The sequence below is a fragment of the Geotrypetes seraphini genome, chromosome 3 (assembly GCF_902459505.1).
Source record: "Geotrypetes seraphini chromosome 3, aGeoSer1.1, whole genome shotgun sequence".
Lineage (NCBI taxonomy): Eukaryota > Metazoa > Chordata > Amphibia > Gymnophiona > Dermophiidae > Geotrypetes > Geotrypetes seraphini.
The window spans coordinates 152,100,675-152,124,659 of NC_047086.1; the positions used below are offsets into that span (position 1 = coordinate 152,100,675).

The 23,985-nt window shown below is 42.9% G+C and overlaps 1 protein-coding gene across 2 annotated transcripts in view; it reads right to left on the minus strand.

Annotated features, from left to right (window-relative positions):
• Window positions 1–23,985, minus strand: part of SLC35F1 (solute carrier family 35 member F1) — a 479,711-nt gene that overhangs the window by 254,226 nt on the left and 201,500 nt on the right. The window lies entirely within an intron of this gene.

Genomic DNA, 23,985 nt, shown 5'->3' on the forward strand with positions numbered 1-23,985 from the left:
AGCACCAAGAGTGCAATCAAAATCAGCGCTCCGGCTGCCGAACAGATCCAGATGAAGACCAGTCTCCATGCAGATTGAAGAGGACCCCCCCCCTCCCCGATGGATGACAGAGGTCTCTGTGCAGACCGAAGCTGAGCCCCAGCTGAAGACTTCAGTCTCTGTGCAGACAGAAGAGGACACCCAGCAACAGCCCAACGGAGACATCCTGCAAGAACTGACGGGTTTGAGGGAAGAAGTGCAGCGGCTAAGAAGTATCCGGGAGGGCGAGGCGTTCATTGATGAAGTCCTCCAAGAACTGTCTCAAGTCTCCGAACAAGTGCATGAAGACAGGTCCATCTTCGAGACACCCGAACCGACCAGACTTGCAGCTTTGGAAGTAACGACTGGGGTACAAGAAGAGACTTGTACCAACTAGTCACCTCTGCAAGCAAACACAGAAGGCAGTCCTCCTCTTCGTTATCTTCATGCAAGCACAGCAACCTCATATCGACACCACAAATCATCCTGAGCAACAGATTTCAGCTCTTATAAGAAAGACCCGCCAGCGAAACTCAGGAGGATATTCAGGAGGACATCCAGGAATGTAATCTTGAAAACCAGCAGACGACCTCAACTCAAGAAGCAACGAATCAGCACCCCCCCCCCCCAAGAAGTGCAGAGTGGTTGTCATTGGGGACTCTCTGCTGCGGGGAACCGAGGGACCGGTATGCAGACCAGAACTTCAATCAAGAGAGGTTTGCTGTCTACCAGGAGCCAGGACGCGGGATGTGTCTACCTGCGTAGGAAAAATAATCAAGCCCCAAGACCACTACCCGATGCTCCTCATCCACATTGGGACAAATGACACTGCCAGGAACTCATCGGAGGAGATACCGGAAGACTTTAGAACCCTAGGTGAAAAGCTGAAGCAGATGGAAGCGCAGGTGGTTTTCTCATCCATCCTACCAGTAAGAGACAAGGGGAGAGCTAGAGAAGAACAGATCCAGAGGACAAACAAATGGTTACGGGGATGGTGCAAAGAGATGAACTTCGGCTTCCTGGACCACGGAGAGGCACTTCAGGGACTGCAGGGACCAGATGGGCTACACCTAACCACAAGAGGGAAGAACGTCCTGGCTCACCTGCTCCGGAAGGCTTTAAACTAGGTGAGCCAGGGGAGGGGACCCACTCTCACACTAGTAGGGTAAATAACTCTATCTTGGAGCCTGAGGTAAGTAATCGTGCATATACTGAAGGGGACAGAGGCAATACCAAAGGGGACAAAGGCAAGATCGAGGAGGACAAAACATCTTGCGTCAATAAAGAAGGAGACAGAGGGAGAGACGGAGACTTCATCTTGGAGTCTGGGGTAAGTAATCGCGTGAATACTGAAGGGGACAGAGGCAATACAAAAGGCAACAAAGGCAAGATTGGGGGGACAAACTATCTCAGACAGAAAACACTCCATGCAAACAGAAAGAATGGACAGCCATGTATGCTAATGACTGTAGCTTGGGCAATAAAATTCTGGAACTGGAAACAGAATGAGAAACGCCGACCTTGATGCAGTGGTGATATCAGAAAAGTGGCTCTCTCATAGTCCCACGGATGGGATATGGTCATATCAGGATATAACTTACTCCGTCACGACAGAGAAGGCAAATCAGGAGGAGGAGAAGCTCTATACATTAAAGAGGACATCAAAGTTACTAAAATCACAGACATCAAGTATACGGGAGAATTCCTCTGGGTAAACCTTGCCAGGGGCAATAACAATTGCCTGTATCTTGGTGTTGTATACAGACCGCCAAGACAAAATAACGATACAGACAAAGAACTAATTGAAGACATTGAGACCATCACACTGCGAGGAGACACAGTGCTGTTGGGAGACTTCAATATGCCTGATGTGGACTGGAACAAACTTTCCTCTACAACCAGCGGGGCTACTAACCTCCATACAAGGAGCACGCCTCAAACAGATGGTATTAGAACCCACCAGGGATCAGGCGATCTTGGACCTGCTACTCACCAACGGGGACAGTGTCACAGAGGTATCGGTGGGAGAATCTTTGGCCTCCAACGACCACAACATGGTGTGGTTCCACCTGAAGAAAGGAATCACTAGGTCAAATACATCAACTAAGGTCCTAAATTTTAAAGGAACTAACTTTCAGTGCATGGGGGACTACAGAGCCCGACGGACAGTATGGAGGTACTATAGTCGACTCTGAAATCAACCCTGCAAGAAGCAACCAACATATACATAAAAACCGTGAGCAAACGGCGCAGAAAAAATAGACCACAGTGGTTCTGTGTGGAGATCTCAGAACTAGTAAAGCAAAAGAAAAAAGCATTTGTAACCTACAAACAATCACAACGACCGGAAGCTAAAGAAACCTATCAGGCAAAATCTACAAATGTTAAAACGGCAGTCAGGGAGGCCAAACTCCGGATGGAAGAAAATATAGCAAGACAGGTTAAAAAAGGGGATAAATCCTTTTTTAAGTACGTTAGCGACAGGAAGAAGAACACAAGCGGTATTGCACGCCTAAAGAAACCTGACGGTAACTTCGTAGACTTGGACACAGACAAAGCAGAACTACTCAATAACTACTTCTGCTCAGTCTTCACCTGCGAAGCGCCAAGATCCGGACCTCAGCTACAGACAAAGGGGTGCTCAGAGGACCCATTCTGGGACTTTAAATTTACCGTGAGCAATGTCTACCATGAGCTATCAAAGCTAATAGTGAACAAAGCTATGGGCCCAGATAATCTACACCCTAGAGTACTTCGGGAATTGAGAGATGTCCTGGCGGAACCGTTGGCTGAGCTTTTCAATCTTTCCCTAAGCAAGGGAAAAGTTCCCTTGGACTGGAAAACTGCCAGCGTTATTCCGCTCCACAAAAAGGGATGCAGGTCAGAGGCCGAAAATTACAGACCGGTGAGTCTCACATCAATAGTATATAAACTTATGGAAACATTGATTAAAAACAGATTGGACACGATTCTGGATGACGAAAGACCAAGGGATCCCCACCAACTTGGCTTTACGAAGGGAAGGTCTTGTCAATCCAATCTGATAAACTTCTTTGACTGGGTAACAAAAAAACTGGATGGGGGAGAGTCCCTGGATATCGTGTATTTAAACTTCAGTAAGGCTTTTGATAGTGTCCCACACCGTAGGTTATTGAACAAGATAAACACGATGGGAGATACACTGACTGCATGGGTAGAAGACTGGCTTAGCGGCATACTTCAAAGGGTGATGGTAAACAGTATTCCCTCAAAAACGTCGGAAGTGACCAGTGGAGTACTGCAGGGCTCGGTCCTGGGCCTGATACTATTTAATATCTTTGTAAGGGATCTGGCTCAGGGACTTCGAGGCAAAATTACATTATTTGCCGATGACGCTAAACTATGCAACGTTGTGGGCAGCGAAGCAAAACCTGAGAGCGCAACCATGCCCAACACTATGGAGCAGGACCTACTTTTACTGGAACAATGGTCCAGTACTTGGCAACTGAATTTTAATGCCAAAAAATGTAAGGTAATGCACCTTGGTAGTGGAAATCCATGCAGAACATACACCCTGAATGGTGAAAACCTAACAAGAACTGTAGCAGAACGGGGCTTGGGAGTAATCATCCGGGAAGATATGAAAGCTGCCAATCAGGTGGAGAAAGCTTCAACAAAGGCTAGACAAATGCTGGGTTGCATCAGAAGGAGCTTCATCAGCTGAAAGCCTGAAGTCATACTGCCGTTATATAGATCCATGGTGAGACCTCACCTGGAGTACTGTGTTCAGTTTTGGAGGCCACATTATCAAAAAGATGTGAAGAGAATGGAGTCGATTCAGCGAATGGCCACTAGAATGGTCTCAGGACTTAAAGATCTCCCATATGAGGAACGTCTGAGCAGGCTGCGATTATATTCTCTCGAAGAGCACAGAGAAAGGGGGGACATGATAGAAACATTTAAAACATCACGGGCCGCATTGAGGTCGAGGGAAAAACTTTTTTCTTACGGGTCCCACGGCGACAAGAGGGCATCCGCTAAAACTCAGAGGAGGAAGATTTCATGGGGACACCAGGAAATACTTCTTCACCGAAAGGGTAATTGATCGATGGAATGGTCTTCCACGTCAGGTAGTTGAGGCCAGTAACATGCTTGACTTCAAGGGACGATGGGACAGACAGGTGGGGGTCGCTCCAAAGGGATGCTTAAAAGATGGATTCTCGAGGGAGGGAGGGTTCTTGAGTGGGCAGACTTGTTGGGCCATCAGCCCTTTTCTGCCGTAATACTCTATGTTTCTATGTTAGTAGCTACCATGCGGCAAACACTCTAAAGCCTATTAAATCCCTATGGGCTTCAGAAGAATTACAACAGCGGCAGCCACTACTGTAGCTTTGTAAAAGAAGCCCTTAATCAAGTCTCAATCAAGGGTCCATCTCACATCAACGGTGGGCAGCGTTTCGCCAAAAATGGCTGCCTCAGGATGAGGAGAAAATTATGAAATCCTGGAAAGCATAGAACAATCATTTTGCCTCTTCAAATCACTTTCAAAATTTATCAAACACAGGTTTGTTAAGTTTATTTATTTTGTCAAACTCAAATGTTGGTGTGAGATGGATCCTTGATTGAGACCGTTATAAGTCATTCACATCACTTAGTTTCTATTTTCCCTGTAACATTGGACTAGGATTTGAATGTATTTCACTTGTCCTCTGCATTGCACAAGGCTTATTTAGAAGCAGTCCAGTTGAGGAGGTTTTTTTATGCCAATGAGATAACGCTTACCCTTGTAAGATATTTCCACACTTGATTGACTTAGTTGGTGTAAGAGCTCTGAGGCTTTTTCCTACCTCTTGGGTGTTTTTTGCTCTAAGGTCTGAGCACTAACAGAGGCCTGAGTTGAATAGTTGTTACATAGTAGTAATGCATTCTAGCTGATTTTGCCTGTTTAGCATGTGCCATTAACAGTATAAATGGGTTGTTATTGTATATCGGGTTTGATCCATATGAACTTTTGTTAGTAGAACTATTCGTCTACTATGCTACCATGTTCACCACAATGACAATAAACTGTTTAGCCGCTTTCCTCAAAGAATCACTTTTCATGCCTTTTTATTTTTAAAGGACTGACTGTCTTTGCTTTCAATCATGCAATAAAACCAGTGGAACAGAAAGAAGCCCTTTAGAGTTATTTATTTGGCTTTGAATCCTTTCAAGACACCAGTTAATGGGTGGCAAGTTATTCAGCTGCTCAATTCTACACAGTGGAGCCAGATTTCAAACTGGCTGCCAGTGGTAAGACAAATGCACAAGAAATGGAGGGAATAAATCTTAAAACATTGTACATTTTAGTTAAAGTACCAATAATAGATTGTAAAGTTAATAAAACATTTACTAAGGGGATGATGAGGATCATATTTAAGCTTTGGGGAAATGTAGTGGAAAAAGCCTGCAAGGCAGTTCACATGCACAAGTTCTATGAGTATTCATTCATTTATTTTCTCCCCCTTTATAATTATAAATTGTAAAACGCTTACAAGTTTTGATTTGCATTTCATCAAAATTTTAACAAACTTGGAAACTTAGATAAGGAAGGATGCAATGTCCTGCAGCTGTTGGAAAAGTAAAAATACCATACACAAAATGCAAGCAAATTCTAATTCACAAGATAGCAGGAAGGCGATACTACAGGGTGAAGCAAAAAAAAAAAAAAAAAAAAAAGTAACTTCCTATAATTGTTAGCTATTTTCTCAGCAACTGCTTTGAATTTCAATGACTATTTTTATTTTTTTATTTATGAAATTTTACCATAATCACCTCAAGTTCCCACTTGCTAACAGAAATATTGGAAAAAGTCAAGGAAAGAATCATTCAAACAGAAAAAACGTTGAGATCCACATCCTTGAAATTTCCCTCTTTGGACCACTTATTTTAAACAGGGCAGAGCAATCGCATTGTTGGAGACCAATACTACTACCACTATTCTTTAACATATCTGTAGCGCTGATATGCATATGCAGCGCTGTACACAGACACATTTAAGAGTGGGTCCCTGCTTAGTAGAGCTTAACATCTAATTAACAGACAACAGGACAAGTAGGGACTAAGGGGGTTTCTCAGGGTGCTATGGTGAGCGGGTTATAAGTTAAATACATTCTTAAAGACGTAGGCTTTTTTAGTCTGGATTTGAATAGTTCCAGGGACTAAGCTTGGCTTACTGACTCGGGCAGTTTGTTCCAGTTGTATGGTGCAGCAAGAGAGAAGAGATGTAGACTAGAGATGGCAGTAGAGGAGGAGGATACAAATAAGAGATTTCCCCGATGAACGGAGTACAAATGATTACTACTACTGTATATCACTTCTATAGCACTGAAAGGCATACGCAGCACTGTACATTATAACATTTAATAGATGTTCCCTGCTTTGAAGAGCTTACAGTCTAACACGGTCAACCCTGAAATCTACCCTACGCGAAGCAACAAAACGCTATATAAAAACAGTATGCAAACGACGGAGAAACGGACCTTGTTAAAATAAAGAAAAAAGCATTTATTTCCTACAAACAATCAGGAAAGGGAGAGGTAAAAGAAGACTATCTGGCCAGGTCTAAAGCTGTCAAAATGGCAGTCAGAGAGGCCAAGCTTCAATTAGAAGAGAATCTAGTAAAGGACATTAAGAAGGGGAATAAATCCTTCTTCAGGTACATCAGGGATAGAAAAAGAAACACAGATGGGATACTACGCCTTAGGAAAGCAGACGGGAATTATGCAGAATCGGATTCTGATAAAGCCGAACTACTAAATGAATACTTCTGTTCAGTCTTTACCTGTGAGGCACCGGGGTCCGGTCCACAGTTGAAAGCAAGGGAAAGGTCGGAAGACCCATTTTGAAATTTCAAGTTTGCACCCAGCAGCGTCTACTGTGAACTATCAAGACTCAAAGTGAACAAAGCCATGGGACCGGACAATCTACACCCCAGGGTGCTTAGAGAGTTGTGTGATGTCCTGGCAGAGCCGTTATACGTGCTCTTCAATCTTTCCCTGAGTACGGGAAGAGTCCCCTTGGACTGGAAAACAGCTAATGTCATCCCACTCCACAAAAAGGGCTGCAGGACAGAGGCTGCGAATTACAGACCGGTGAGTCTCACATCCATAGTGAGTAAACTCATGGAAACACTAATCAAGCATAAATTAGATACGATCCTGTACGAGGAGAATCTACGGGATCCCCACCAGCATGGATTTACCAAGGGAAGGTCTAGCCAATCCAATCTAATTAGCTTCTTTGACTGGGTAACAAGAAAGCTGGATGCGGGGGAGTCCCTAGACATCGTATACTTGGACTTCAGTAAAGCTTTTGATAGCGTCCCACACTGCCGGTTATTGAGCAAGATGAAATCGTTGGGTTTGGGAAAAACATTAACTGTATGGGTCAAGGATTAGCTAAACGGCAGACTTCAGAGAGCGGTAGTGAATGGTACCCTTTCCAAAACGGCGGAGGTAACCAGTGGAGTGCCGCAGGGTTCGGTCTTGGGCCCGATCCTGTTCAACATATTTGTAGGAGACCTGACTCAGGGGCTTCAAGGTAAAATCACATTATTCGCCAATGACGCCAAACTATGCAACATAGTAAGTAAGAGCACTTTGCCCGACAGTATGACGCAGGACCTGCTTCTATTGGAGCATTGGTCCATGACTTGGCAGCTAAGCTTCAATGTTAAAAAATGTAAGGTAATGCACCTTGGCAGCAGAAATCCATGCAGAACTTACACACTAAATGGTGAGACCTTAGCTAGGACTAAGGCAGAATGTGACTTGGGGATAATCATTAGCGAAGACATGAAAACTGCCAATCAAGTGGAGAAGGCTTCATCAAAGGCAAGACAAATGATGGGTTGTATCCGTAGGAGTTTTGTCAGCTGGAAGCACGAGGTCATAATGCCGTTGTACAGATCCATGGTGAGACCTCATCTGGAATATTGTGTACAATTCTGGAGACCACATTACCAAAAAGATGCTGAGAGTTGAGTCGGTTCAACAAATGGCCACCAGGATGGTCTCGGGGCTCAAAGATCTCCCGTATGAGGAAAGGCTGAACAGACTGCAGCTATACTCACTCGAGGAACGTAGAGAGAGAGGAGACATGATTGAAACGTTTAAATATATCACAGGCCGTATCGAGGTGGAAGATGATGTTTGGAAACCATTAACAAAGTATTGTAAAGATTAATTTGAAATTGTTTCCCTTATACTTATCGATTTAAGGGGTAGGGAGGGGGGAATTTTATTATTACATGTTTTATATGATAATGGAATATAAGGGTGGGTGGGGTGGGAAAAGGGAAGGAATATGTTTTTATGTAATATATCAATGATTGTTTGTAAGTGATGTAGTTAATGTTAATCTGAATGAATATATTTAACATTTAATGTAATTTTGAAAATGAATAAAGAATATAAAAAAAAAAAAAAGAGGTGGAAGATGATATCTTCTTTCTTAAAGGACCCTCGGCCACAAGAGGACACCCGCTGAAAATCAGGGGTGGGAAATTTCATGGCGACACCAGGAAGTATTTCTTCACCGAAAGGGTGGTTGATAATGGAATATAAGGGTGGGTGGGGTGGGAAAAGGGAAGGAATATGTTTTTATGTAATATATCAATGATTGTTTGTAAGTGATGTAGTTAATGTTAATCTGAATGAATATATTTAACATTTAATGTAATTTTGAAAATGAGTAAAGAATATTAAAAAAAAAAAAAAGAGGTGGAAGATGATATCTTCTTTCTTAAAGGACCCTCGGCCACAAGAGGGCACCCGCTGAAAATCAGGGGTGGGAAATTTCATGGCGACACCAGGAAGTATTTCTTCACCGAAAGGGTGGTTGATTATTGGAATGAACTTCCACTTCAGGTGATTGAGGCCAGCAGCATGCCAGATTTTAAAAGGAAATGGGATACACATGTGGGATCTCTATGGGGGTAAAATCAATGGGGGTGGGTCATTAGAGTGGGTAGACTTGATGGGCTATGGCCCTTTTCTGCCGTCATCTTCTATGTTTCTATGTTTGTATGTGACATGACATATGGGGCTCCTTTTACTAAGCTGCGTTAGCGTTTTTAGCAATATGCAGCTAGAACTAACTCCAGCTCAATGCTGGCGTTAGCATCTAGTGCGCGGCAATTTATACATCTCACTATAACCCCCTCACACTTGAATTTTGTATCTCCACTAGTTAAAGGATGTAAATTCAAAAGTCACCACCAACATCTTCTCTCATATCAAGCACCATTATGGGGTAAAGATCTGGAACAATTACTTATGCTAGTTAATACTTACGGGGAATTTAGGAAACACCTAAAAACATATCTGTTCCTGAATTACCTCGGCAACTGATTTGTACAATCTTTCCCACTTAACTGATCCCTAGAACCACGATTCACTAGTATTAACTTGTCAATTCCACTCAATTTGTACTATTTTTAATCAATGTAGACCGCATAGAACTTCACAGTCCTGTGGTATATAAACTGTTATTATTATTATTGTATGGTGAGCCCTCCCAAAACCCACTGTACCTGACTGTACACCACACCCATAGCACTTATGCCTGCAAGTGACACCTATATGTGGGTATAGTGTAGGTTGCCAGATTTTCCAAGCGGAAAATCTGACCCCCCCCTAAACCCCGCCCAGGTCAGCACAGTTCCACCATTTCCTATCCTGTAATGCCCTAATCCCACCCCCAGTCCCGCCCTAGCATGTATGGATTTCTTCCCTGCCCGACGCGATTTGAGGAGGCTTTTCAAAACCTGAACAAAGTGTCAGGTTTTGAAAAGCCATCCAGCCCCCGGACATGTCCGGGGAAATCCAGACATCTGGTAACCCTAGCACAGTGTGATTAGGATGGGGTTTGGAAGGATCACAAATTCCACTGTAAGTGCAGAGGTTAGAGTGGACTATGGGCCTGAGTCCCCTTCTCTATGGTTGACTACACCACCCACCAGACTACTCCAAGAATCTGCTTGCTGCTCTACTAGGCCTGGCCATAGCACCTGAAGCTATCATACAAGCAGGTATGTACTGTTTTATTCACATCTGGGGGGGGGAAAGGGGGTTGAAGGGGGGTCCGTGACTACTGGGAGAATGGGGAGGGGTCATGCCTTCATCCCTACAGTGGTCATCTAGTCAGTATAGGTATCTTTTGGAACTTATGTTTTGTTAAAACAGGTCTAGCTCCATACATCTAAATTGTGCCATGGATGTTTTCTAAAATGTTCGATTATTGCAGTCAAACATCCAAATCATAAGTCCACCTAGTTTCACCTATAGAGTGATGCGGGGACAAAGATTCATCCTCGTCACCTCAACGTTCCTGCATTTTCATCCCCGTCCCCTCACCATCCCCATGGTCTACATTTTCTTCCCCGCATCTCCCTGCTCATAGAAGAGAGATGATTTTATACAATTTTATGGGTCTAAGCCATTGTAAATAAACATTTTAAGCATATAGTGGATTTTTTCTAACTTTTATTTTGATAGAACATCAATAAAAGTACAACATGCTGGGTTTTTCAAATTTACACATGGACTCTCTAGCTAACCTGTGGTATTCCCCTCCACAAAGAAAACTAAAGAGCCCAATGAATCATTACAGGAAATTATCTGTTCATTTTTTCAATCCATGAAGAAAGAGTAAATCATCCACTGTCTCCATGTTTAATTGAGTCTGTTGATCCTCAATTATACGACCAGCAAATGAGAAGACACGTTCAGAAGATGTTTCTGTGGCTGGAACAGCCAAGATAATTTTGGCAAAAGTTGAAAGCTTTGGCTATACATCAGATTTCATATGCCAATAGCTTAATATGTCATCTGAAGAATTTGTGGAAGCCAAATACAAGTCCAACTTATCAGATTCAGGATCCACAGAAGCAAAAAAAAAAGTCACTAAGAAAATCGGCATTTGACTTCAGTTTTTTGGAAGGAGATGGCCCGACTTCATCAGCAGTTGAGGAGTTATCCATCAAATTAGGGGTGATCATCAGAGAGAACATGAAGACTGCCAATCAAGTGGAGCAAGCTTCATCCAAGGCAAATCACAGATTGCATACGCAGGAGTTTCGTCAGCCGTAAGCCTGAAGTCATTATGCCATTGTATAGATTCATGGTGAGGTCCCACCTGGAATACTGTGTGCAATTCTGGAGGCCGCATTACCGTAAGGATGTTCTGAGACTGGAGTCGGTCCAGAGAATGGCCACCCGGATGGCCTCGGGACTCAAGGATCTCCTGTACGAGGAATGGCTGGATAAGTTGCAGCTGTACTCAAGAAACGCAGAGAGAGGGGTGACATGATCGAGACATTCAAGTATCTCACGGGCCGCATCGAGGTGGAAGAAGATATCTTCTTTTTCAAGGGTCCCGCGGCAACAAGGGGGCATCCGTGGAAAATCAGGGGTGGGAAACTGCACGGGGACACCAGAAAATTCTTTTTCACTGAAAGGGTGGTTGATCGCTAGAATAGTCTTCCACTTCAGGTGATTGAGGCCAGCAGTGTGCCTGATTTTAAGGCCAAATGGGATAGACACATGGGATCTATTCACAGAGAAAGGTAGGGGAGGGTCATTGGGGTGGGCAGACTAGATGGGCCGTGGCCCTTATCTGCCATCTATTTCTATGTTTCTATGTTTCAAATTAGTCACAGGATGATCAGGAATGTCTGAGAGCATCTTAAGAATGCCTTCAATGCCAGCCTCTGGCTTCTCAGTTTGCATGAGGCTAGTATTACGCTTTAAATGGGGATCCATAAGGGCAGCTATGTAATAAAGTTCATACAAAGAGAAATTACTGTCAAGAAAATGATGCAGTTTCAGTTTAAGATGCTGAATTGGTTCAACTTCATCACCAAGAATAAAAAAGATTTTTTGCTAGCTTCACACAAAACAGCGATTACTAGATGTAATGTTGGTATCTGATCAGATGAAATGAGTTTTGTTGCATCTTCAAATGGTTCAAGTGTTTTAATTCCATCTGAAAGAAGGTCCTCATCCAAGAGAAGCTTGGTAAGTGTGCGGTCTTTTGCACTGTCAGTAAGTAACCTCAAGTGTTCCAGATTGTCGGAGACAGATTTTAGCATTGTTAGTGTGCTGTTCCATCTGGTAGAAACAACCTGCTTTAATGTTTTTTTCAATTTGTGTTGTATACAGGTATGCTTAACCTTAGTGATAGTTTCTTTGCAGGATGTAATCAGCTCAATAACTTGTCAAAATGATGAACTATCCGCAATGTGCTTAGGATCCAATGCATTAGATACAACCAAATTGATATTGTGTCTAGTGCATGTGAGTCAGACCTGGTTGTGAAATGCAGCCTTTACATTTGCTCCATTATCTGTATCAAAACAATTGTTTTGACAATTCACATCAAAATCACTCAGTATTTTATGTAGAGAGTTGCGCGGGGACAGAAATCCCACCCGTCCCCGCCAAAGTCCCACCCGTCCCCACCCGTCCCCGTGAGGAATCCCACCCGTCCCCACCCGTCCCCGTGAGGATTCCCTCCGTCCCCACCCGTCCCCGCGAGGAATCCCCTCCGTCCCCACCCGTCCCCGCAAGGAATCCCCTCCGTCCCCGCCCGTCCCTATAAACTTCAGAAATAGTTATTTCATTTAATTATGCTACTGAATTAAAGGCTCTGGTAGAAACCCATTTACAAATAAGCAAAAAGACTTTATTAATTTGAAAATATTAATTGGGAAGAATACATACTTTGCAAATGGGTTTCTACCAGAGCCTCTAATGTTTATAAATTTTTATCAACACAACTAATATACTACTTTATCCTGAAGCAAAATAAAAAAAAAGAAATATAATTCTTTTCCTACCTTTGTTGCCTGGTTTCTGCTTTCCTCATGTTCTCATTCAATTCCTTCCATCCACTGTCTCTCTTCCTTCTGCATCTTCCATTTGCTCTGTTACTGTGCCTCTCCTTTTCTTCCCCCTTCCAAATTGGTCTGGCACCCATCTTCTTCTCTCCGCTCCCCCCATAGTCTGGCATATGTCTTCTTCCCTGCCAGCGTCTTCTCCCTACTCTCTCTTCCCCATTTCCTTTCAGCGTCCTTCTCCCCCCATCTTCCCCATGTCCTGTCAGCGTCCTTCTCCCCCCTCTGTCTTCCCCATGGCCTTTCAGCGTCCTTCTCCACCCCCCCCCGTCTTCCCCATGTCCTTTCAGCGTCCTTCTCCACCCCTTTGTCTTCCCCATGTGCTTTCAGCATCCTTCTCCCCCCTCTGTCTTCCACAAGTGCTTTCAGAGTCCTTCCCCCCCCCCGCCCTTCCCATGGCCTTTCAGCGTCCTTCTCCACCCCTTTGTATTCCCCATGTGCTTTCAGCGTCCTTCTCCCTCCTCTGTCTTCAAGTGCTTTCAGAGTCCTTCCCCCCCCTCCCGTCTTCCCCATGGCCTTTCAGCGTCCTTCTCCCCACTCCTTCTCTACCGCCCCGGGTGCAGCACAGCCGGCCAGGTCCCCTTACTTTTGTGGCACTTCCCCGACCGACTGACAACAGCCCCGGTCCGACAAACCTCCCTGCCCTTAACTGCGAATCTAAATTACCTTATTACAGCTGCTGTAAGAAGATAATTTAGATTCGCGGCTACAGGGCAGGGAGGATTGTCGGACCGGGGCTGTTGTCGGTCGGTCGGGGAAGTGCCACAAAAGTAAGGGGACCTGGCCGGCTGTGCTGCAACCGGGGCGGGGTGTGGCGGGGCGGACCGCCCCCTCCCTTGGTAGCCACTCGAACCGCGAGGCTACTCTCCTCCTTACCTGCACTGCCTGCAGCACAGAGCCAAACGGAAGTCTTCACGACGTCAGCGCTGACGTCGGAAGGAGGGAGGGCTTTGTTTAAGCCCTCCCTCCCCTCCGACGTCAGCGCTGACGTCGGGAAGACTTCCGTTCGGCTCTGTGCTGCAAGCAGAGAAGGTAGGGAGAAGAGCCGCGCGACTGAGTACATCCAGCCCCGCAGGAACCCCGCGACCCTCGGAGGAGTCCCCACGGGATCCCCGTGACCCTAGGGGGCGTCCCCACGGGATCCCCTCGACCCTAGGGGCGTCCCCACGGGATCCCCGTGACCCAAAGGGGGAACCCGCGGGATGCCCGCGGGTCCCGCGGGATTCCCGTCGTCCCCGTTCCCGTGCAGCTCTCTAATTTTATGTATGACTGACCTGATGTTGTCAGCTGTCTTTGCTTCCTCCATGTATTTTGTAGCCAAGATGTTTGCTGAAAGTTCCCAGTTTGAATTTACATAGGGGGTCTTTTACTAAGGTGCGCTAGCTGATTTAGCACACGCTAAATACTAACGCATCCATAGAATAATGGGCACGTTAGCATTTAGCGTGCACTAAATCAGCTAGTGCACCTTAGTAAAAGACCCTCCATAATATCCAGTTACAGTAATGTAGCTAGCGGTCAATTCATTGGTCCAAGGATCTGTTGTCACTGCTAATCTGCTGAGTCTAGACAATTGCTCCTTTACCTTAATTTTCTCATTGTCAGCCAAGATGGATAAATGACGAGACAGTTTGAGCACTGGGAAGGACGTCATCAATTTCCATATTTCGCCCTTAATGAAATCAGCTCTGATGCCAAAGCTTTAAAACCTGTGCCTTTGATAATGGTGACTGGCCTAATAACTTTGGCGCACATTTCAGCCCAGGCATCAACAATAGCATTCTTAGCTGAAGTGGAAGGCTTCGGTCGATCTGCCACGTTTTGAAAGCCTGGCATTGAAATAATGGTCTGTATCCCTTTGATCTTGTTCTTTTGTATGCGGCATGACTTCAGATGAGCTTTTAGACCACTTAGGCCATCCTGCGACTTCTTTTTCAGCACAGCACAGAATTGCACACAGCCAGACCATGTAATAACAAAATTTGCCATACAAGATGATCTTTTCATGATGAGGCCTTCACATTTTGTAAATTAGATGCTTTAATAATTTTTCGCCATCACATTTTTTCCCCACAAATTTTGTCGCCTGCTTCACAGCTAGTGTTCCAATATACAAAGAGACCTAAAACACATTGTTGAGAATGCATTTCACAAATTTATATGATGCAATGGGCTGAAAGTTATCAACAAGAAAAGCATGTCATGTCTTCTCTCAGCTTTGAAAATGCTACATGATTGTCTGAGTGAAATAACATAAAAGTTTGTTGAACAAGTTTTGCACCAGGCTATAATTTCAGAAGACCTATAAGCATAACTGTTCATTACATGATGAAAGTTCGATGGCACAGAAAAGAGAATCTTAAGATTTCAGATCTTATGAGTAACATCAATGGCTCACAATAAAATCAAATCTAAATCAGAATATGCATCCCAATAATATTCAACATTCATAAGTAGACTCGAAGGGGCATGTTCAGTAAATACTGTCCTCAAATCCATCTTTCATACAACTCTTGTAGCTGAAACAAATTATGATCAGCTAGTTCAAATAAGGTAAAATGATTTAGGGTGCATTGTGCATCAATTCTAAAAAGGATAATAGTGAAAGCCCCTCACACAGTATAGCATAACTAACCACAAATTAAAAATAGAAACTAGTGCTGTCCAATTCAGGGAAAAAATTTTCAATTCGATTCGATTCAGCCTATTGAATTGATTTTTTAAATACAATTCAATTTTCCTGTGGCACTCCACTATATACTCTCCTCCATTGATAAAAATGACCATTTAGCCCTACATTCTGTTTTCTATCTGATAACCAATTCCTAATTCACCACTGATCTTTACTTCCTATCTCTTCCTCTCCTCCACCCCATGTCCAACAATTCTTCCTCTCTCCCCACATGTGCAGCAGCTTTCCATCTCTCCCTCCTATCTCCTGTGCAGCAGCTTTCCATCCCTCCCTCCTATCTCCTGTGTAGTAGCTTTCCATTCCTCCCTTCTATCTCCCTGTACAGCAGCTTCTCAAGTTTCAAGTTTATTTAAGGTTTCATATACTGCCTAATCAGCCTTCTAGGCGGTGTATAATCCCTCCCTCCCATCCGCCTCTGCAATAGCTTTCCATCCTATCCATCTCCCTTTGCAGCACTTCCCAACTGACCCCCCCCCCCATGCAATCTAAACACCATCGGGCTTCCTAAAGCAGCAGCAGTACAATTGGCTGTGAACAGGCAGTTCACGGCCTGCCCTGCCATAACTTCCCTCTGTCAAGTCATCAGTGACGTGGCAGAGGGAAGGCCCTGATGGGGCAGGCCACAAGCAACCTGTTCAGAGCGCTGCCTCTGTTTGCTGTCCACTATCATTGCTGCTGCTGGTTTAGAATGCCCGGAGGTATGCCAATTTCACCGGGTAGGAGGGTTGGTTACTGAATCGGTGAGTACGATTTGGGGGGGCGGGGGGGGGGGAACAAATCGATTCGAATCGATTCACCAAAGTGAATCAGTGAATCAATTCAAATTGGTGAATCAGGCAGCACTAACAGAAACATGTAGAAAAATATTAAATTGTTGCTTGCAACACCAGAGAAAGCGAAAAAGTGATATCCCCCTGTACTATACAAAATGTAAAGATAGTAGATGCAAATTTCTAAATCTAACATATCACTAGGGTTACCAGATTTTAGTTAAATAAAATCCGGACCTATAGCCCTGCCCCCAGGCCCACCCAGTTCTGTCCATTTCGCCCATATCATGCCCCAGCCCTGCCCCCTGTACCTGTTCTCTTTGGTCGGGAGGGCATCCACGCATGTGTGGATGCAGCACAATGATGTTATGCATGCATGCATGCGCGCGTACACATGACATCAACATGTTGCATCCATACATGCACGGATGGCCTCCTGACGCGGTCCCAAAGAAGGAGCTTTTCAAAGGATATTGCTAGTCATTTATCCCCTGGGCAAGTCTTAATAAGTTTCCTTGAATAAGTTGATCTTTATCTGATTCCAAATTCTCCAAATAAATTAAAATAATTTTAAAATGGGTCACTTTGGTGCATATTCACGGCCTATTTTATAAAGACATATGGGTGCTTATTTGCATTTCTCAGCTAAAGTGAAGCCACAAATGTTTGTTTGCTTAACTCTTTAATTGGCAGATGGTGAAAACGGCTGCTTTACGTAACTTGATGTCAAATGAGAGCAACAGTGCCAAGTAATAGGCATTTGGAGATACAGATCTCCCATAAGAACCATAGAAATGCATGTTGCCTCTGAGTAACAATGCCAAATAAAGGGTTAAGATCAGTATGTGAATATGTATTTTATAAAGTATGCACTTAGGCCCTTTTTTATTAAGCTGCGGTAGAGGTTTCTACCATGGCCCGGAATGCTAAATGTTCCAACGCTGCTCCGATGCTCATAGGAATTCTATGAGCGTTGGAGCATTAAGCGCTTTGGGCCATGGTAGAAACCTATACCATGGCTTAGTAAAAGAAAGGGGTTAAACAGCAACTCTGCCCACCAATATTAAAGCAGCAGTAAAGCAACAAGAAAGGAAAGAAAAAAAGAAATTCTATAAACTGATGTCCTAAGATAGGTGCCAACCCCTGAATTCTATAAAGAGCGCTAAAAATAGCACACACAAATTTGCATGTGTAATCTAATTGAATAACAAGTTAATTAACACCAATAATTGGGATTTTAACAAAAAATTACCCCCCCCCCTCTCTTTTACAAAACCACGATAGTTTTTAGCACAGGTCGGTGCACTGAATGCTCTGCGCTGCTCCCGATGCTCATTGGAACTCTCTGAGTGTCGGGAGCAGCGCAGAGCATTCAGCGTGCTGCCTGCGCTAAAAACCCGCTATCGCAGTTTTGTAAAATAAAGGGGGGGTTATTGGCGCTAATTGGTGTTATTAAAAGTTACGTGCGTAAATTTAGGTGCAGTATCCACACCTAAATTTGGGGTGCATCTTATAGTGAGGTGCGTCTTATGGAGCGAAAAATATGATAACTAATTTCAATGGCATGGTCAATTACCACGCCATTTAAGCTAATTTACATAATATGCATTGTACGTGGATTTTAGTTAGGTGCTATTAGGCATCCGTAGGAGGGATCTTAGGCCCCTTGGCCAGAGTCTTAGGCCCCTCCACGGTGCATCCCAGAATGCACATGGGAGGGGTCTAGCGGATGCCTAGTGTAGATGCCATTTATAGAATCTGACCCTTAGTGCCAATAGTTGGGTGCTAATAATCAATTATTGGCACTAATTAGCATTAATTAAAATTGGCATGCACATCTTTAGGTGTCGGGATTCATGCAAAAAAATTTACGTGCGGATCTGAAAAGTGGTCAAGGGCATGGGCTGATTAGGGGTGTGCAATATTATAGAATTAGAGGATCCATGCCTAATTTAGGTGTGAGAATTTACACGATGTTTCAGTTGGTACAAATCCCTGTGCCAAAAATTGGGTGTGGATCCTGGTGCCAGTTGCTATTCTATAAACAGCACCCAACTTTGAACACCATTTTTAGAATATTCATAACGCTTAGTGCTAACTTTTATCGGCACACAAATTTGGGTTCCATTTACAGAACTGAGGGGCCCTTTTATTAAGAAGCACTAAGCGATTTAGCGCAATTAGCGTGCACTAAATGCTAAGGCACCCATAGCATATAATGGGCGCCTTAGCATTTAGCGTGCACTAAATCGATTAGCGCCATAGTAAATGGACCCCTGAGTCCTATGGTTACATAATTTTTATGTACATATATGACTGACTTTGGAAAAAAGTGACTGAAGTCTCAAATCTTTAAGGTTTAGAATGGCTAACTTTTTATGTTATAGGACCATAAGGGAAAGGGGAAGGGACTTATATATTACCTTTTGTGGTTACACATTTAAAGTGGTTTACATATACTATATACAGGTACTTATTTTGAACCTGGGGCAATGGAGGATTAAGGCCATCTTTTCTAAGGTGCGCTAAGTGTTTTAGCGCATGATTAGCATGTACTAAATCAATGCGTGCACTAATGCTAATGCTCGCGTTAGCAGTAAAAAGCATAGAGCACCTTAGTAAAAGAGGGGGGAAGCGGCTTGGTCAGGGTCACAAGGATGTGCTTGGATTTGATCTCACAACCTCAGGGTACTGAGGTAGTAGCTCTGCCACTCGGCCACTCCTCACTTCCACAAGCAGTCTGAAAAAGTTGTATGTTTGAACTTCTGTAACTTTTTTTTTTTTTTCACATAAAAGGATGGGGTTTGGACTGTTCTATTACATATTGCTCTAACAGAATTAATTAAGGGCTCCTTTTACAAAACTCTGGTAGCAAGTCCCCTATGGCAAATGCACTGAAGCCCATTCAGTTCCTATGAGCTTCGATGCACTTGCTGCGGGAGAATCACTACTGCAACTTTGTAAAAGGGGCCCTAAAACTTTTTTTTTTTCTGGAGACTTTAGTCACTTTTTCCAGAGATGGTCACATATGGTTTCACAATTTACAAAAGTCTCTTTCGTTCAGCTCCCAACAGCCACTACATTCCAGAGGCATTCATAAATATAAACTTGCCTTCCTTTCTATTAAGGCACAGGTGTCAAACTCAAGGCCTGCAGGGCAAATATGGCCCGCCTGGCCATTTTATGCGGCCCACGGTGTGATGCCCCCGGTGTTATCTTCTAGCCAGCTCCCTCCTCCTCCTTTTCTCTGGGGTTGTACTGCATGCAGAGTCTTGGAGCTTAGGGTTTCATTTGCATATATTAGTACTTTTAGTTTTTGGTTCCGTATTTGCATAGGGATTATCTGTGTTTTGGTAGGAATGAATGTTGAGAAGCATACCGTGTGCTTTGTGTAGTTTAATTTTGTGGTTAATCATTACGTGTTGTTAATAAGATTATATTGTATGTGTATATACGAAAAATGAATGGAAAAAACGATGCTACAATTAGTACTATTAGGGGGGCGGAGTCTCGGGCGGAGATTGGGCGGGGTCTGGCCCACGACTTAGCCTGTGTTTTGGATTGCAGCCCCTTAATGTAATTGAGTTTGACTCCCCTGTATTAAGGGAATTAAAGGTTTAGGCAAGATATGCCAATCTTTTGCTTTTTCTTTTGCAAAAATTTGGAATGAACTTCCTATAGAAGTTAGATTTCGGAGCCGGGGGCAAGATGGTGACTGAGCAAGATGTGTGAGTCCAGGCTCCAGCTCCTGTGTTATAATTTTTCCTTATAAACTTAAGAACATATAAGAACATAAGAGTTGCCTCCGCTGAGGCAGACCATAGGTCCATCCCGCCCAGTGGTCCGCACCCGCGGCGGCCCATCAGGCCCACTGCCTGAGCAGTGGTCCCTGACTAATTTTATAGCTTACCATTTAAATCTATCCCTATAATCTACCTCTATTCTTATCTATACCCTTCTATCCCTTTGTCCTCCAAGTACCTATCCAAGGCTTCTTTGAAGCCCTGTAGCGTGCTCCTGCTTATCACATCCTCCGGCAGCGCATTCCATGTATCCACCGCCCTCTGTGTGAAGAAGAACTTCCTGGCGTTTGTTCTAAACCTCTCCCCTTTCAATTTCTCTGAGTGCCCCCTTGTACTTGTGGTCCCCCTTAATTTGAAAAATCTGTCCCTGTCTATTTTTTCTATACCTTTCATGATTTTGAAGGTTTCTATCATGTCTCCTCTAAGTCTCCGCTTTTCCAGGGAGAAGAGCCCCAGCTTTTTCAGTCTGTCAGTATATGAGAGATCCTCCATGCCCTTATTTTCTTGATGCCTCTTTCCTGCCATATCAACACCACGTCAAACTTCAATAACTTCTTTTACAGTACCTTCAGCGATGTCGGGTGTATCCACTGCTGTACCGCAGGGAGGACACAGCTTGGAAAGTGATTTTTCGCTTAGACCATTGGGACCTGAGCCTCCCCCAGCTCCCGGATAGGCGGCATAGGTGTACCTTTGAATGGAAGACTCTCGCAATCTTGCGAGAGGGAAGGGAAAGCTCCCAGTGGCAAACCCGGAAGGAGAGACTTCGATGCTCATAGAAGCATCGCTGCTTAGCGGGGGAGATGACCCAAGGAGAAGTGGTGGTGAGTACAGTGGAGATAAGAGCCTAGGAAGTTTCCTATAGCTCGAACAAGAGCAATTTCGAATGCCTGACCTCAAGCCACTTTCAAAGCCCTCGGTGATTACACTGGATTCCTTGTGGGCTGCCATTGAAAATTGCCATATTGTATGTACCAACTTTATTTCAGTAACTTTGAATATTCCAACAAAAATTGCACAACTTAAAATGGGAACTCAGAAACAGAATGAGAAGATTGGAGAAGTGGAGAAAACTACTAATGAAATAAAAACTGTGATTAAACAACAGACTATGGATAAAGTTTTACTTCTAAGGAAAATCAAGAACTTAGAAAATCAAAATAGGAGTTTGAACTTGAGATTTCTGAATTTTCCATTTCCTAAATTTATGTCTCCGAGGGAAATTTTCAATAATTTCCTGATTACTATATTGAAAGTTCCTGAGTCCAGTTTTCCTCCAGTACAAAAATTATACTTTTTGAAAGGGACTTTTAAAGATAAGAATGAAGTTGGAGAAGAGCAAGATGTAACAGCTTTACTGGAATCCTCAAGTATTGAGTTACTGGTCATGCAACATTTTTGGTTACCTTTTGTCTTTTACCAAGATAGAGAGATGGTTCTAAAGTTGTACTATAGCTTGAAGCAAATTTCCTATTTAGGTGAAAGAATATTTTTCTGGACGTTTCTAAGTGGACTCAAGCTAGGAGAAAGGAATTTCTAGCCTATCGGGATAAAGTGCTCTCCTTAGGTGCTTTCTTCCAATTGAGATTTCCATGTAAATGTTTTATCTCATATCAGGATGTTAGATATATATTTTATGATCCAGTTCAGCTTTGTTTCTTTCTAGAGGGGAAGGGGATTTCATTTTCAGCCTAGGGGAAAAGTGTAAAAATCAAGTCAGTTAGAAAGCTGAAAGGATTTGCTCAATTTCTTGTTTAGTATTTTTTTTGTCTTAATTTCCTCTCCCTGGAGGATTAATATCTTTGCCCCCCCCCCCTACTCAGTTTGAGGACTATATTTTGTATTATATTTTTGTATTTATATTGTATAACTTTAATTCCCAATGGGGAAACTGGGAGTATCTTATTCTGTTTTGTTTCTTTCAAAGTTTATGCTTTGTATTTAATTTGAAAATTATAAATTAAAAAAAAAAAGAAGTTAGATTTCTCCCTTCCCTATCAACTTTTCGGAAAGCTTTAAGAACTTATCTGTTTCAGAAATTCTTAATTAACTCTTTAATTTAAACTAATGATTATAAACGATGATGCTTGTATTTTAATATTTCTTTTTCCCTTGTCCTATAATCTATTTCTGTAAACCGAGTTGAGCTCTATTGCAGGGATGAATCGGTATATAAGACCAAGGATAGGATTGGATTGGAAAATCTCTTCTATGTTATGCTATGCATATATTCTAATTAGAGAAAGTCAAAAGCTCCCAATCTCACCTTATATCTAATAGTACTGCCAGTACAATATCATGACAGAAATAATGTTATACAGCTTTAGAAATATAAGAAGTAGACAAACATATTATGATAGGAGATGTTGATGATATCAAAGAACAATGATACTATTATGTGGTATCCCATTGGAATCCCTTAATGGAATCAGAACCCTGTGAACCATCAGGGTCTACATCGTGTGTCTGATTAATGTTTTAAATTTTGCTTCTCAAGTACTCTTTGCCTAACAAATGCAGAGGGTTTATTTGGATTTAAGAAGAATCCCAAAGGCAAATGTGGAATTAGCAATGGTTCTCTTTTTATTGAGAGATAATTAAAAATGACAGATTTGTCATATGAAATGCAGTAGCCACACATTTATTCCATCACAGAAGCTCCACTAAGTTCTGCCTTTGTCAGATAAATGGCTGCCTCTAGATAGTATTCTCTCTTCATTACTTTTACGAGCGATATATTCCCTTAGAACTGTCCTGTCTGTATCAGACAACTCTTTTTCTTTCACCCTAATAAAATCAAAAAGAAATAAAACTGACACGAGAAAATGGGCATAGAAATATTCATGGATCAGCCTTTTCTGTAAATATTTTCAAGCTGACTTCCCAAATACTTTCCCTGAAACGTCAGGTTAATTAACTCATGTACATGTACATAAAAGCTGAATACTGTCAGTAACCACAGTATCAAAAACTGGATCTGCCAAGAAGAAAAATAGGACCATTTTTCCAATGAATGACTATTGTTAGATGGTTCTGATTCTATTACAGAAAGAATTTGCAGCAATTCAATGTGTGAAAATGAGATGTGCATTGTACTAGAAAACTGTGGGTTAGCCCCTTGTTCCATTTATCAGCTTCAGTTGTGACTGTGGGGTGGCCAATCCAGCCTAGAACCTCTTAGAGATACGTGACAAAATGCCTGATTTTTTTCCTCTTACTATAAAGCAGCACAGCTTAATGGTTTGTTTGAGTGGGCAGCTTTTCCAGGAAAGCGATGGGTTCAACTGGAGCAAGCAATGCTTGGCTCTCTTTCACTCCAATACTTGCCCTGGATGCCTCTAAATACTTTAAGATTAAAACAGCAAAAGGTACCCTATAGAGCAGTGGTCTCAAACTCAAACCCTTTGCAGGGCCACATTTTGGATTTGTAGGTACTTGGAGGGACGCAGAAAAAATAGTTAATGTCTTATTAAAGAAATGACAATTTTGCATGAGGTAAAACTCTTTATAGTTCATAAATCTTTCCTTTTGGCTAAGTCTTAATAATAATATTGTCATTTATAGCTAAAGACTATCTCCTTACAAACAAAACGCTGTCACACAAGTCAATACTCACTACTTTAAAGAGAAGAACAGGGGTCTCAAGTGCTCCCACTCAAAGGCCCGAGATATACTTCAAGGCCAAATGAATGATAGCTCAATATATCATTCATTTGGCCTTGAAGTATATCTCGGGCCTTTGAGTGGGAGCACTTGAGACCCCTGTTCTTCTCTTTAAAGTAGTGA